The sequence below is a fragment of the Drosophila willistoni genome, unplaced genomic scaffold (genome assembly GCF_018902025.1).
Source record: "Drosophila willistoni isolate 14030-0811.24 unplaced genomic scaffold, UCI_dwil_1.1 Seg588, whole genome shotgun sequence".
NCBI lineage: Eukaryota > Metazoa > Arthropoda > Insecta > Diptera > Drosophilidae > Drosophila > Drosophila willistoni.
In genome coordinates, this window is record NW_025814506.1 from 1 (window position 1) to 16,160 (window position 16,160).

The 16,160-nt window shown below is 40.0% G+C and overlaps 2 pseudogenes; both read left to right on the top strand.

The window, feature by feature from the left end:
* The first annotated feature begins 6,605 nt into the window (after nt 1-6,605).
* On the top strand, nt 6,606-7,804 carry LOC124461671 (annotated as a pseudogene).
* A 4,491-nt stretch (nt 7,805-12,295) lies between these two features.
* Nucleotides 12,296-13,346, top strand: LOC124461674 (annotated as a pseudogene).
* The last annotated feature ends 2,814 nt before the right edge of the window (nt 13,347-16,160 follow it).

Sequence of the window (16,160 nt, forward strand, 5' to 3'; positions counted from 1 at the left end):
AAGAAGTGGGCAACTGTGTGACACCGAATGCCAGTGACAAGTGACCACAAAACCACATAGACAACAAAAAATACAAACTTTTGGTGAGTCATCTAACAGATCATTAGAGAATATTCTCTTTTAATGTGTGGGAAATATTCAAAAGTAAGTGATACTCAAAATTAAAGAACAACATTGTAGTATTCTAATTTCTAGCTCAACCTAAATGATATCGATATATAGAATTTTCTCTATCGCTGTTGCTTTTTATGCAAAGTGGAAAAATTCAAAACGAAAGCCTGTCCAAATGATTGGGAGCGAACCACCGTTGTGTGGTGGTGCATTGAGGTGCTTCGGCTACAGCAGCCGCCAAACTGGTGCAGCATCGGCATACATCGTACATGCAAGTATGTATGTCTGTATCGCCTGTTACCAATTTCACATTCTAAAAAAGAAAAAACAACAACAACAAAAACTTACCAAAAAATGTACAATAATTCATAAGCCGCCAGGCAATGCAATTCTTGTTCACTCAGTCATGCTCCAGCCACTGGGAAGCAGCAGCAGCAGGAGGAGAATCGTGTTGCCGAATGCCCAATTTGGCAACAATTTCACTGTCAACCGGAAGGCAGTCGGCTTTGGTTGTAGCTGTTGCGGCTGAGACTACGACTCGGGGGTTAGTCAAAGCCAAGTGGATGCCTGCAAGGGCGTTGTGCGCAGAATGTCGAACAAAATGAAAACGAGTTTGGGCCAAAAAGCAGGTCAGCAGAACGTAGACGGACTGCAATTACAGCTCGAATAACAGGGGCGAATTCAGAATGATGGAGGTTTTCTAAATTAATTAATAAAAAAACTTATCTACTGGAAACTTTCATTTTTGCTATTAATATTCTATTGCATATATTTTGAAAGGATATTCATTTTTCCATCGTATCAGTCTGGTGTAGCGGCCCTGCCAAAGACAAATCGTCGGCCTTGTCTCAACAGAATTGCTCCGAGCAGAGTCGAGACGAGTTGAGTTAAGTTTGGAAAGCTTCCAAACTAAAAAAAGAAAGAAGAAATAATAATAATAGCTACCTACTACAACTTGACTAATAATATTATTAAGCATTTGCATTATTTTTGTTGCTGCCATCGTTTTTTCCACTTGAGCAAGTTTTCCCACACTGAAGAGGCACGCATCAAATTTATAATTGGTGGAAGCACGAGTTTTGTTTCTTTTTTGTTTTCATAATTAATTGAAAGTTAATTGACCACTGCAAAGCTGTGAAACAGTTTGGTCACTCAAGCGTTTGATTCGCTGTTGCCTGTCCCCTTTGACTATTGTCTTGCTGTCTTGTCTTCTGTTGGTCAATTCAATGAACTATTGCTATGTTGTTTACAATTCAATCGATTGCAACGACAATCGCAAATAATTAGCGATGGGTAATTGGCTCAAACGGTCTTTGAGTGGTTGTAATGCATCGTCGGTTATGTGCATATTGCGTGAATGATTTGATGACCAATTAATGAATTTGTAATTAAAACAACTTCTTTTCAAAGAAATAAGTAGTATTTGCTATTTCTAATAAATGACAGAAGTCCATTAAAATTGAACTTAAATAAATGAGTGATAACTATATAATGCAATGTAGTGTAAATGTAAGTACTTGTCAGTTCTCATAAAATACCTAACTTACTTTAAATGAGAGCCAATGAATTGAATGCCAAAGCTTTGAAACGTACTAGGCTACTCGAATCTATTCAAATAATTCAAATTGTTTCACTTTATTTGAGACATTTAAAAACAGCCAAGCAAATAAATAATAAATCAAATTAATGGCCAAGTAAAACTAGAAATTAGAGGCTGTTCAGAATGTAATATTCAATACACCAAAAATTGAATGCGTAATTTCGAAGCGGGTGTAAAGGGATAGAGGTACAAACCCTAACCAAAAAGAGGTGATTAATTAATCGATTAATAAAGTCTAGAAAACATTAATTAGACTATGAAATTAAATTCCAATATGCAAAAATATATTGCTTGCTAATCTACTGTATCCCCAATGGGACTTCCTTTCAGTATTGTCAATATCAGTTGCAAAATAAAATGTCACTAAAATACAATATTAATTATTACTACATACTACAATTTTAATTGGGACTCGAATGAGGTTAATTGTCATTGTTAAAGGCAGATATTCGGATAAAATTTTGACATGTTGTCGAGAATCTTAGGCCTTAGAAAAAAAACTAGATATTACTAGGCTTATAGGCATTTTGCACAGCCATTTAATGATCATTTTGTGGCACGTCTTTACTTTTCAATTGTCGCACAAGAACTGATTTATTGAGTTATCTTATTGCTAGCTTATTCTAGATGGTTACATGTATGTGTATGTGGATCTTATAAATGTAGATAACTGAGATAACTTGGTAGTGTGAGGATCCACTGTGGGACTTATGTATGTTAGTATGACTAGGTGATGCCTACAACTCGGCTATCCTGACCAGAGAGCTCCCGATCTCTTAGCTATTTAAATTACTTAGCCATGGCCGTATGTTTCCTATGGCCCATACTCCTTTATAAGGAAGTCTGGTTTGCTGAAAACCCTCAACATCCTCCAAAACATATCTGTCATTGCGCAGCACTTTTGTCACTCTATACGGACCTTTGAATTTGGGAATAAGTTTTTTAGACACTCCTATATGTGAGTCAAAATTCCTAACCATCACCAAATCGTCTGCCTTATACTTAACTGGATCTTTTCTTTTAGAGTCTACTCTTAACTTGTTATACGTTTGTACTTTTTCTATACTCCTACCCGCCTCCTGCCTTGTTTTATCCAAGTTTCTATCTATAGTCATTCTATTTAATTCATCTAAACTAATTTTCAATGCGTCTATAACCTTTCCTCTTTGTGCAACTCCGAACAAAACTTTACTTGGATGCTGACTAATTGACCTTTGTAACGTGTTGTTAAGTGCATATTCAACTGTTTCTAATATTGTGTCCCAATACAGTCCTTTGTCCGGCTCAGTCAGTTTAGCGATCATTGGACCCAAACTTCTATTTACCCTTTCTACTTGTCCGTTGGCTTGCGGAGATCCTGTAGCGATTTTTATGTGTTTGACTTCATTTTCGACTAAAAAATCTTCAAATTCTTTTGATGTGAAGCAAGTTCCTCGATCAGAAATAACGCATTTGGGTCTACTATACGCTCTAAAATAGTCTTTCAATGCTAATACTGCCTCCTTTGACTTTGTAGTTTTCGCTGGGTACAGACGAACGAACTTTGTGAAGGCATCGATTACTACTAATATGTGCTTGTTAGATCTGCTCTTATCTATTGGACCATAGTGATCTATGTGTATGACATCAAAAGGGACTGTTTGCTTAGGAATGTTATGAAGAAAGCCTTCCTCTTTTCCATTTTTATCTGAATAAGATATACATTTTAAACAATTTTGTACGTACTGTTTGCATTTTTCTTTAACGCTAGGGAACCAATAACTTTTCGAAATAATATCTACCATTTTGTCTACTCCAATATGGGCTAACTGATCGTGATAGCTATACATGACATGACTTTCCATTTCTTTCGGGACATAAAATAAAAGAGATTCCTTATCTTTTTTCTGTACACTATGCCATTTCGCATTTCATAATCTTTGTCTTCTGTATTCTGTAGTTTCGTTAGAATTTCTTTAATTTTCTCATCTCTACTTTGACAAATAATTAGGTTCTCTTCGAATGAATTGGAATCAATGGTGAGTATATGTGTGTTTCTGCTAAGCGCATCAACGTGCTGCATGCGCTTTCCGGCTCGGTGCTCTAAGGTATAGTCATAGTCTTGAAGAAGAGCCCACCGAGCTATTCTGGGAGAAAGTTCTTTCTTATTAAATGCTAACGTAAGTGCACTACAGTCCGTGACTATCTTGAACTCTAATCCTTGAAGATATATTCTAAAACGTTTCAATGAATACACTACGGCTAGTGTCTCGAGTTCGAAACTATGGTACTTTGCTTCTACATCCGTTGTACGCCTAGAAAAATAGAACACTGGATGCATCTTATTATCTTTCTTCCTCTGCAAAAGCATTGAACGAAAACCAAGGGCGCTGGCGTCGCAGTGTAACTCTGTTGGGTCAGTCGGGTTGTACAAGGCAAGTATAGGGGCTTCTAGCAAATTTCTTTTTAATTTTTCAAAACATTCTAACTCCTTACCACCGAACTCAAATAATTATTTTTTCTCACTGTTCTCCCACTTCTGAAATTGTGGCACGTCTTTACTTTTCAATTGTCGCACAAGAACTGATTTATTGAGTTATCTTATTGCTAGCTTATTCTAGATGGTTACATGTATGTGTATGTGGATCTTATAAATGTAGATAACTGAGATAACTTGGTAGTGTGAGGATCCACTGTGGGACTTATGTATGTTAGTATGACTAGGTGATGCCTACAATTTGGAAATATAATGAATATAATAAAATAAATGTAAATTTGACAATTACTCGCAAAACATGAATTTGACAATCCAGAAGATATATTTCAACTGATAGCATCTGTTTTTAATAGTCTCAATACTGTCAGCGTCCATGTATAGATCGATCGCTTCATTAACGCATACTTTCGTAATATATCGTTGGAGCATGGATCCAATCATTTCTATCGATAACAGACCATTTGTATGTTTGTATATCATTATTTTGTCGTTCGAGCATTTCAAAGATTTACTTAAGCATTTTCTACTTTGTCACTATGACTCGAGCTGGTAAGAGATGTAAAATTCCGTAAGGGGAACAGCTTCGTAATTATCTTTTTTGCAGATGACACCCAGCACCCAATCCATCGTACTCTCGTTTGCTGCCGCAACGTAAGCCTTCCACTAATTCTTGAACCGGTGTTTTCTTTATGAACTTTAGACATCCGACGTTTCTGTATCCAGCAAAGCTTTTAAAAAATTCATTCAATAGTTTGCAGAAGTCTCTGTTGTTGCAGGCGGACGCCGAGATGACAACAACAAATGACCTCTTTTCCGGAGAATATCAACGATGGTGCATCATTGCTGCCTTCTTTGTCCATTGGCTGATCATCTTCCTCATCTGAACTAGAAGCACGAGATTTAATATCGCATGGACTCTCATTCTCCGCAGGTAATCATGATTCATTTTCGTTTCTGAGCCTGTGGTTTATACACTTTTCGATAGATTCACTGCTGGAATCTGAACTTTGCTCCAGCGCTAACATGCTGCTTACCGGCGAACAGTTTCTTTGCCCTTTTCGATCACCACAAGCCGCCCACAAATACTAGCTTTAGACTGATATAACCGGTCGACTGTCGTTATTGCACCGTCCTGAACTCCTGACATTTCCAATATAAGATCGGCGTCTGCAATATTCCGTCTGTTGACGAAATGTCACATGTCCGGCAGAAATTCCTAACGTTTCTCTATCTTTTTTTTCAAGTAAAAATGGTTTCATACATTGAAACACTGAACTCCACATCCTACTTAGGCAGAAAAAGGACACTTGTTATATAAGACCATTATTTATATCCTTACGACTACTTACTTTCTTAGATTTTTGTTTGATGATAATTATCAACATTATATATGAACGTTACAGTATTGTTTCTAGTAGAACTGTGACTATGAGCACACGACGTCGAATGATTCAAATGCTGTGCACACAGGCCATATCGAATTTTAGCCAAATCCCAGATCTCAAAATTCTGTAACTATTTCTATCGTAGAAGATTCGAAAACTGATCGAGCTAAACAGTAGGCAAGTGAAAAGCTTTCACACACTTTCGTCAAATTGGCTTTAAGTTCGTGTCTTAACTCTTTATTTCTTGGTTGCACTGTTGCAAATGCCGAAAAGTATGCAACAATAAACTTAACAGCAAAGCAAAAAAAATGTGTATCTTTCGTCTTAAGCAAAACCATTTGAACATACAAACGAAACAATGACAAACTCAGCACGAGTTTAAGAAAAGAAAAGTTACTGAAAATTGGTCGAATTTAGTGAATCTGCTGCCAGCATGGAAACCGAAAATCTTTTTGCGGTCTAATAAACGGCGCCAAGAGAGAATTCGCCTACATAGCAATTTACAAAGTATAAGTATTTTTTTTTTTTTTTACAAAAAGGCTATGTCGAATAGGAAATTCATCTTTAATGGTCACGCACGTTCGCTCTGCTTTGCCACTTATTGCATTTGTTGCAGGTCTGTGTGGATGCTGAACAAGTAAATGCAACAGCTTAGAACGAGCTGCTAGTTTACAAATAAAATTGCAGCTCTTTCAAGGTGGAGGCTATGGCTAAATCTGCGGCTGCTGCTTCAAAATATGTACATTTGTATATATGTATATGTGCTGGGATGTACGTACAATTGGTTGCTTTCATTGCTTTCACGAAAGCGCAGCTCTACTGGCCAGCCGTCTCACTAATTGGCGTGATATTTAGACTAAAACAAAGAGATGTTTTTCAATTTTTCAGCAGGCGCTTGACATGCAGCCATGCCAGGCGCAATTAAGCATCAAGAAACTTGGCTAGGAGGTATATAATGCCTAAGATGCAACTGCCAGCACTCAGTCGATCATCAAAAGTGCAGCCACAGTGCCAGTACCCGCCCCAGCCGTAGTTCCATTCAACATTTTGACCGCTGCATGCCATTCAGGATAGCCGTAGGAATCACTTCGATCGAATCCCACCAGCCCAGATATGATTAAATACGTGTGGCATGTGGCAGCTCTGATGATTGTCTTCTGTTGGCTGTCAAGTGCGCGTAGTGCCAGTTATCAGCAGCAGCAATTGAATAGCCTGGTCATGGATCAGAAGCCTCAACAGCAACAGAATCGGATACAGCAGGCATCGAGTGGCACTAGTCCGGTTAGCTTTGGAAGGACATGTCGCTGATTTATCGCATATATCAGCAATGTACTGGTGAAAATATGTCCGTTTGTCTAAAGGTGAAACTACTAACTGGCCTGGAAAAGGCTTTCCGTTCGGCAAAATCCTTGACCCTCTTCGAGGGTGTTCAGTTTGTGAGCAGCAGTCCGGACAATCAGCAGCGATCCAAGCTGCCATCGATCAGTGAACAGGATATTGAGGCTGTACTGCCGCGTGGAGTAGATGCCAAGGAGCAGGTTCTGAATAGCATGATTATGAAGCGTGTTGGCAACTTTCTGCAAGATCACACTCTACAGGTATGGCGGATCAAGCTATATGCAAAGAAATATTCAAATTTGCTCATTTATTTTCAGATTAAATTCCCTGATCTACGCGACACGGATAGCAACTCTGTAGAGGGACGTAAGAAGAAGAATAAAAAGGGCAGTGGAGCTTATATAATGATTCCCTTGCTGCTTGGCGGCACATTTGTGCCAATTGCCTATGGAGCCTTGGCTATGCTGGCCGGTAAAGCCTTAATTGTCTCTAAATTGGCGCTGGTATTGGCATCCATAATTGGCATCAAGAAACTATTGAGTGGCGGCGGCGGAGGCAAGTAATCCTCTCATGAAGTTGTTGTCTCCTCTGGCGGCCATTCGGGCTGGGGTCGGGACTTTGATATGGCCTACAGCGGCTGGAAGCCGCAAAGGATTCGGCGGGCAGCGGCAAAAGCTTGTAGACCCACCACGCGAACCCCCTCCGCTTGACCCTGCATAGTGATCCAATGATGATTCCAGCCGAGCCTGCATTTGCATTTGGAGACGACAAAGAGAAGAAGCCAACCAAAGAACCGATTGCCGCATAAACTGTCTGACTAACATAATAACAAACTAAATGTGTGTGTTAGGTTTAAGTAAGCGCTAAATTAAATATAGTTAATTCTGCTTTAAATCACAAATAGTCTCAATATAGTAAGAGCTAAAAAGGTTTGGAGGTTTGCAAGAACCAAATACCGTCTTGTGGGTAATCCTTTTATAGACCAGATTTTTTCCCATCAACCATATAACACTGATCATGCCCCTGGCACAAACCCAAAGCCATACAGGGGGTAGAGAGAGAGACACGACAATTGAATTTATGATAACAATAACAATTTCAAAAAACGCTTACGTGCGTGCTAAAAATGGTAGTTGACGCTGTAGCTGCTTCGCTTTCTACTAAACAAATATACATATATAAACACATATATGTATGAATCTTACAAAGTCCAATATTCATAGATAAACCGAACTACTCTTGCTTGCAGCATTTTTGCTGTTGCTGTTGCTTTCTTTGGTATGCGACAATTTCACTTTTGAGTCGCTGTACAAAATATTAATTCGTTGACCGTCAATTATAGAACATTGAACTTATCGTCAAGGGAACCTTTTTAATACCCACATACATATATTGACTAACATTCCCACCCAATTCGATTTAATAGAAGGCGCCCTTTACACATTTTGGTTTGTTTTTTTTGGGGATGGGACAACTTAATTGCGAATACTGATGTCATCACTGGAATATCAGTGGAACTAACTTACTCTTGGTAAGACCTTTACGCAGCACTTTCATTAATTGAAAATTACTCAAGCACATCACGGGCGGCTTGTTAACATGACGGACCTGAGATAGAGCTGCTAGCCGGAATTCAGAGTCGAGGGGGCGAATGCCAGCCATGCGGAATGAAAGTGAAACTTTCAAAAGGTGTCACTTTGGTAAGATGCCACTGTGGAAAAGGGTTGGGCAGCCAGGCGACGAAATTATGGGGCTGGTATGATGACCAATCAGAGAGGGGGAGAGAGAAAAAGAGAGATGCTTTAAGTAATAATCATTTTGCTCAACTGCCAAAAATATTTCGCACAAATAATATTCAGGTCAGCACTGAAGCTTTGCTCAATTAGCAACTTTACGCACACGCGGGCAGGGCCAAGGGCATAGAAGGTAATAATATGGAGAGAAATTACTGAAGCACATGTCTAAACGGAAGATATTTGCAAAATAATGTGAGTTAAGCAAAGCAATTTCTATTGCATAAGAAAAACCATAATCAATGGTTAGTTTTTCGTTTGTCTTTTACAATTACTTTTTATTTCACTTTCATTAAAAAAAAAACATGCCCTTTGCCCATTTCTCGTGAGAATACAATTAACCAGAGTTGAATGCTACAAACAAATTCCCATCACGCATCCATCTGAGGCCACGTGGAGGTGATTTGCATAGTTATTGTTTCCGACAAGTCGTCGATTCGAGTGTTTTGCATCTGTTTGGTTTGGTGGCCATGCAAATCTGTCGCTTTCTTCTTTTGGGGCAATTGTCTAATGTGTAAATTACAGAGACGAGAGCAGCAGCAGCAGCAGACGCAAAAGACGTGTGGCAATTTAAAGCCAATGAAATACTTTTCCACTATATCTGTATCTGCGTGTCCGACTGAAGTTGTATATAACCATCCAACGAGCCATCTATCCATCCAACCATCCATGTGCAACTGATGGCGATTGGCATACAAAACTGCAGATACACACACACACCGACACATTATGCGAGTGCTATGTGCGAGGCTAGAGTCAGCCATCAGGCTAGGCGGCGGTTTGTCACCCAATCAATATGGCTTTAGAAAAAGTAGTCCACAACTGATGCCATTTCAAGAGTGGTCGATATTGCCTCAGAAGCTATTAAAGGTGAGAGATGGAAAGGAGGTGCAAAAAAATATTGCCTGCTGGTCACCCTCGACATAAAGAACGCTTTTAACACTGCCGATTGGGGATCTATTCTTGACGCACTGCAAAACTTTGGAGTCCCGGCCCACATTCATGCCATCACCTGGAGCTACTTCGGAAGGAGGCAGTTGGAGTATACATCCGATGCTGGAAGCGTGCTGCATTCCATATCTGGCGGGGTTCCCAACGATCCGTTCTGGGCCCTTTGCTATGGAACATAATGTATGATGGCGTCCTGAGGTTGACACTCTGTGATAGCTGTCAACTAATTGGCTATGCAGATGATGTTGCACTAGTCATTGTTAAAAAAGAGATTAAGCAAGCAGAGGCTGCAGCAAACATGGCCATCGCAAAGATAGTAGAATGGCTGGGCTCCGTGGGACTCAAATTAGCGGCGCAAAAAACAGAGGCCGTTCTAATTTCAAGCAGGAAACTTGTTGAGACAGCACAAATTACTGTTGAGGGGACTACGGTCCAGTCCAAAAGAGCTATCCGCTATCTTGGCGTGTGGATAGACACTCGACTAACCTTTCGAGAACACCTAGCCAACATTCAGGAGAAGGCATCTGTATGCGTGCGTTCGTTGTCAAGGATCCTCTTAAACACGAGGGGCCCAAAACAAGAGACGAGAAAGCTGCTGACGACAGTTCACAGCTCCATTGTACTTTATGCGGCTCGGATCTGGAAATCGGCTTTATTAGTAGAAAGCTACAGCAGGGGCATACGGTCAACCCACAGACTTTGTGCACTCAGAGTCTGCTGGCGTTTAGAACGGTATCTGACGACGCAGTATTAGTGTTAGCTGGGATGCTGCCACTTGACATTCAGGCGGATGAAGACACAGTCGTAGCTGCAGCACCTAGTGATGAGCCCTCGAAGAAACTGGCACGCGCACAGGCTAGAGGCAGAAGCCTAATAACATGGCAGAGAAGATGGGATGCGTCACAGAAGGGCAGATGGACCCACCTGCTGATCCCAAATATAGAGAAGTGGTTAGGCAGAAAGCATGGGTCAGTAAATTTCTACCTAACCCAGATACTAAGCGGTCATGGATGCTTTAGGCAATATCTCCATCGCTTTGGTCACGAAGAATCGCCTATGTGCACAGTCTGCAGCGATGACAGCGTAGAAGACGCACAACATATTCTTTTCAGGTGTCGGCGCTATGAGACCCAAAGAAGGCACCTAGAACTCACTGCAGGGGCTGGATTAACGGTGAACAACCTCGTGGATTCAATGGTTGGCAGCCCACAAACATGGGAAGCGGTCAACAGCTTTGCAGCATATGTAATGCGGGATCTGCGACAATCCGAACGCATGAGAGCTGAAGCGTCGTAGAGAGAGCCACCGACCCTAGGAAGCAATTCCCACGAGGACGTCCCCTAGGATCAAGCTCCCTTTATGGCATCTTTTTCTTTTTCTTTTTCCTCTGTATATATCTATCTATACTATCTATACCTATCAATAAAGGAATAAAAAAAAAAAAAAACATTATGCGAGTGTGTGTTTGAGCGAGATGTGAGGCAAAAACAAACACATAAATAAAGAGCAAAATTAAAGTGAAATTTTTTTTTTTTTCATCTTGTATTTTATTTTATTTTCCATACCGCCTGCAAACTACATAGTTAATTTTCTATTTTACTCCAATTTGAGATACGATGGCCGCGCACTTGTTGTGGTTGCTTTCGACGTGTCTGCAATTTTAAATGGAGTAGCACTTTCTGCTGTGGTTATGGCTGAGATTAACATTGAAAAGCATTGAAAGTATGCCATGATGTTAGCAGAAAAAGAAAAAAAAAACCATTTGCCTAAAAGTGCCATCATATAAGTTTTTAAGCTGTCAAATGAATGCCAATAATATCGAAATAAATTGCCCAGCTAGCCCAAAACAATTAATGGCTCTTACCTTCTCCCCTTAACACTTTGTTAGCATGTGTGTGTCAATCTGTGTGTCTGTGTCTGTATGTGTGTGGCACATAGTTGTTAACCGTTGGTTAAGTGTGTTGACAAACAACAACAAGTTAACGACAACGACAACGGCAACGGCAACGGCAACTGCGACGCATACGCACCGTCGACCGGCCTGTCGGGAGGTTTCGGTCTTTTGCTCTTGGCCAAGTTGGTTGCAGCCGATGCGCCTCCTCTTAACGTCTTCTTCGGGCTGTTTATTTAAATTCTAAGCTCGGCTACTGTTTCAATTCTGGTGGGGGATTGGTAGGAGAGTGTGAAGCACTCGCATCGTGTCGCATCGTCAATGCCGATGTCTTTTTCTTTTATTTTTATTTTGTCCAACGTTTCTGTTTCTGTTTGCGTCGTGCTGCTGCTGCCACTGCTGCTGCTGTCGTTGCTCTGCTGGCGGGGCATAAAACTCGATCCGCGGGAGTCTTCTATTCACAGTTTACCGGTTGCCTTCTGACCGACAGATCGAACAAGCCAATCGAGCGCAGTGCCACTCAATCAAGTGAAACAAATCAAGCCAAAAGCACTCTCAGCTAGTGCAAACATCTAAAAGGATAATATACCCCACTCGCATCTCTCCGTTGTGTCATTAGTGTTTGTGCAAAAACAAATATCCAAAAAATTACAATCATGTTTAAATTTGTGTCTTTTCGCGCTGATTGCCTCAACGGCGGCAGCTGCCTCCGAGTCAGACAGTCAATAGACATTGACGAGTGCCCTCAAAATGGTCAAGGATTGCGGCGACCGATCGATGGTGTTGTGCATGAAGGTGAATGCCCCCATCTCTCTCTCTCTCTCTTTCACTCTGTCATTCCTGATGTCACATGATAATATTTAAGCAGGAACGTGCCCTGCATTACTTTGATACGGAAAACGGAGATGTGAGGCTGACAGAGGGCATTGCCTTGGTGAAAACCGATGATATTCCAGTAGGCGGATCCCTCAATGATGTCCAGCTGCCCGAAGAGGTGGAAGCCCGTGAATCTGAGGTCGATTCATTGCTGGTGGAGCGTGTTGCTCGCTTCTTTGGCACACACACATTGCAATTCAAGGTCCCCAAGGACTCCATCCAGGATATGCAACGTGCTTTGGAAGAGTGTAAGTTGAATAGGGTGGTAGGAGGGAATATGCGTACAAAATGCACATAGAAACTAGAGTAGCACACATCATTTTGTGGTCCCACATAAGATATATTATTACAGAGTTGATTTTCAATTCAGATTCCCAAGCATCTCCTAGCGAGACTTGTTAGCAAACTTGTTGCTGTTGACTGTTTTTGGCTGCTGTAATTAATTGCCTTTTAGTTAGCCAGTTAGCTAGGCTTACTTTCTTTTTGCGCTCTTTAGCCACAGTTTCCGATTTCTAAACGCTGACCATATAAAGCTGTCGATCCTGTTCGCTTATTAATTATTTGTGCTCCAATTGCTAATGAGCGGACAGTGGACAGCAAACTCTCCGACGATGAATCAAGCTGTAATCAAGCGAAAGTCATACATGCAAATGCATGTATCCCCCCTCCTTTCATTCCCATTTAAGCCTGCTATGGCCGCTCTGCTGCCTCTGGCTATTGGCTTCTTGGCACTGATCTCATTCTAGGCTTTGGTCATTGGCAAGATTGCTCTGCTGCTCTCGAGCATCATTGGATTGAAATACAATCAAAGAAAGAGAACTACGAGGTTGTTGCGCATCCGCACTATGAACACGAGCATAGCTACGGTCGATGGCTGCAAGGCAGCGAGGCTCAGAATCTGGCCTATGCGGCGTATAAGCAATAAGCATCCAAATCAACAAAAAAAATTCAGTGCAATACAAAAAGCAAAGAAAACAAATGAACAAAATCGGGAATACGTATGAGAACGTGGACTCTAACGGGGAGAGGAGCAAAGGTTCATTGCTCATTTCATTTATATTTATTTTTTTAACTTATTTGTGTAGAATAATGTCATGAAAAATTCTATGTAAGGCGCCATTCAACAAACATTAATGACATCAACAAAATAGCAACAGCAAAAGAGAAAGAAAACAAAGACAAGAAATCCATAGCTATTAAGTTCAATTGGCAGATGGGCGACTAAAAGAGCTGCAGCTGGACGTGATATAAAATGGGCTGATGACAAATCAATCAAGTTCTGGGCATTTTTTTCACAAACTTAATCTAATTTTAAACTCAATGACTGCATTTTGTATAAATATACTGAGAGCTTTACTATATAGTATTTTTAAAACTTGCGCTTAACTACTACTCAACTAAACTAACAACTAAACTTGAAACTTTGTATGAACTGTTGCTGCTGCTATTATGTGCTTGGGGCTCCCACAGAGAAAAGCCCAACATGCCAGCCACCCCAGCAGCTATGCCACTCTACCAAGCAGGCCAGCCATTAATCCCCATCAGCCCTAAGAAAAGCCCCATCAAAACTTGCAAATGAAATTTACTTAATCGAAAGAGAAATAAAAACTGTCGCATTAATTTGTAACCAATGTTTTGTGTAGTCTTATTTTCCCCCGCAACAAAAAAAAAAACAAAGGGGATTGCGCATACGCAACTATCAGCATTTTAAAGCGAAATGCGCATACGCAAATGCTTTCCCTCGCTGAATAAAAATACTTACCAACTAAGGCGAACGAGGCCAGCGATATCAATTGCATGTGCGACACACAAAATCACAGGCACATCCACATCCACATCGACAGACAGGCGGGCAGGCAGATCAGAGACGCCACAGGTACAGAACACAAAATTTCACTTGAGGCACTGAGGCGTAGAGGCCGGGCTGCATCTGTATGAAGTTTTTCATCTTACCTGGTCAGTGGAACTTCCTTACTTATCGTCGTTTGTTGTAGACCAAGCTTTTTCTTTCTTTGATTCATTGTACGCCCCCTTGTCCATACAGAGAGATATCCAATGTCGCTCCAAAAAGGCCATCTAATGAAAGTCTCTTCTTTGGCTGCGACCTGGTTTCAGCATTCAAAGTGCAGCACATACGACCAGCTAAGCCTCTCCTTGGGTGTGGGTATGGTGTTCGTATCAGCAATGCAATGGCAATGTCAATGGCATGGACATGGAGCACGCCCCAAGCTTGAATTTATGGCCGTGGGCTTTTTGGCATATAATGGCGAGAGACGCCAAAAGGTCTTCTTGCAAACATCCCGCACATACATATTACCATCTTTATTTTTGTTTTGTTTTTGTTTTGGTTTTGGTTTTTGTTAAACTATTTGTAAACAATTTTCGCCCGAACTAGCCACGCCACAGTTGCACCTGGCTATGAATTTCAAGTATTGGCGGTGAAAGTGTTTATTAATACAATTTCTTTTCTTTTTTTTTACTTGTTAACGAAAAATATGTACTTTTTGGTGTTGTTTTTGTAAACTGCTTTTGGAAATGTATTGCTACAAGTGACACGTTTGAATTTACTAAAGATATCCAGAGAGATAAAAAGGAAATTTTACGCCTAGCCTGCTCTACTCAAGTAAACTTCTACTGAAAATCTTCAATTTTGTCAACACTTTTAGCATGTCACGAAAACTTTTCAAGACCGCAAAGATTAAACCTTAAATACCATTGACAAATAAACAACAACAAAACTCTCTTTCACCCTCACTCAATTGGCTCATAAACTGGATGGTTTTGACGTTAGTTTGGTATACCGTGGTTTTCCAGCAACAGAGTTTATTTTACCCCCTTTTACGTGGCTAATGTTGCATTTCATTAGTTAAATAAGAAAACTTTTGACGTTGGAATGGGCTATTAAGGGTGTTAAAGTGGCAGACGAGTTCGTCTAACAGATTTTAAATAAATTCCATCCTCATGCCAGCCTCTAGGCGAAATACTTTTTGTTGTTTGTCTAAAGACGTGTTGAAGTTTGTTGGGATGGCAACACCAAACTTGGCTTTTAGTTAAAACTGGCGCCGCCTAAAAGTAGGCAAGTATATTTAGTGTCTGCACAGTGGGTGAAATACTTTAAATAGGTGACAAATATCGCAGATTGTCAACGGTAAATGATTTAGATTTGCTCAGAGACATTAACAAAGAAAATAGTTGGAAAATATAAGCGAAAGTGTAATAAAAAAATTGTTATAAAATTTTTGTTTGAAATTCTTTTTCATTTTACCTACCCAATCATTTTAGTATGTTTTTTTTCTTTTGTTTACAACACGAACAAAGTAATTTAGGTACTTTTTAAAGTACATATTTTGGTATAGCAAATATAATACTTATAAGTATTTACCATTAATAGTGAGAAACAATACAATGATATGCTTGATGCCTGCAAATTTTCAAATCCATACTTAGTGGCAAAAAAATCATATTTTTTTCCCACAGTTCTTTCAAGGTTTCACATTTAATGACTTGCTTATCCTCTTGCTAAGTGGGAAACTAATGAACTGGATAAACTATTTTCAGTTAGTTGAACGAATATATAATGAACAGTATTCAACTTTATTTGCAAGATATTAAAACTTTATTCCGAATATTTAAACAACAAATTTAAGAAGTTATTTAGAGAATTTTTGAACTTTTATGTTATTCCTATCTAAATCTAAAATAAACTCATTTGTTTTCAGTCTAAAATAACGGTTAAATT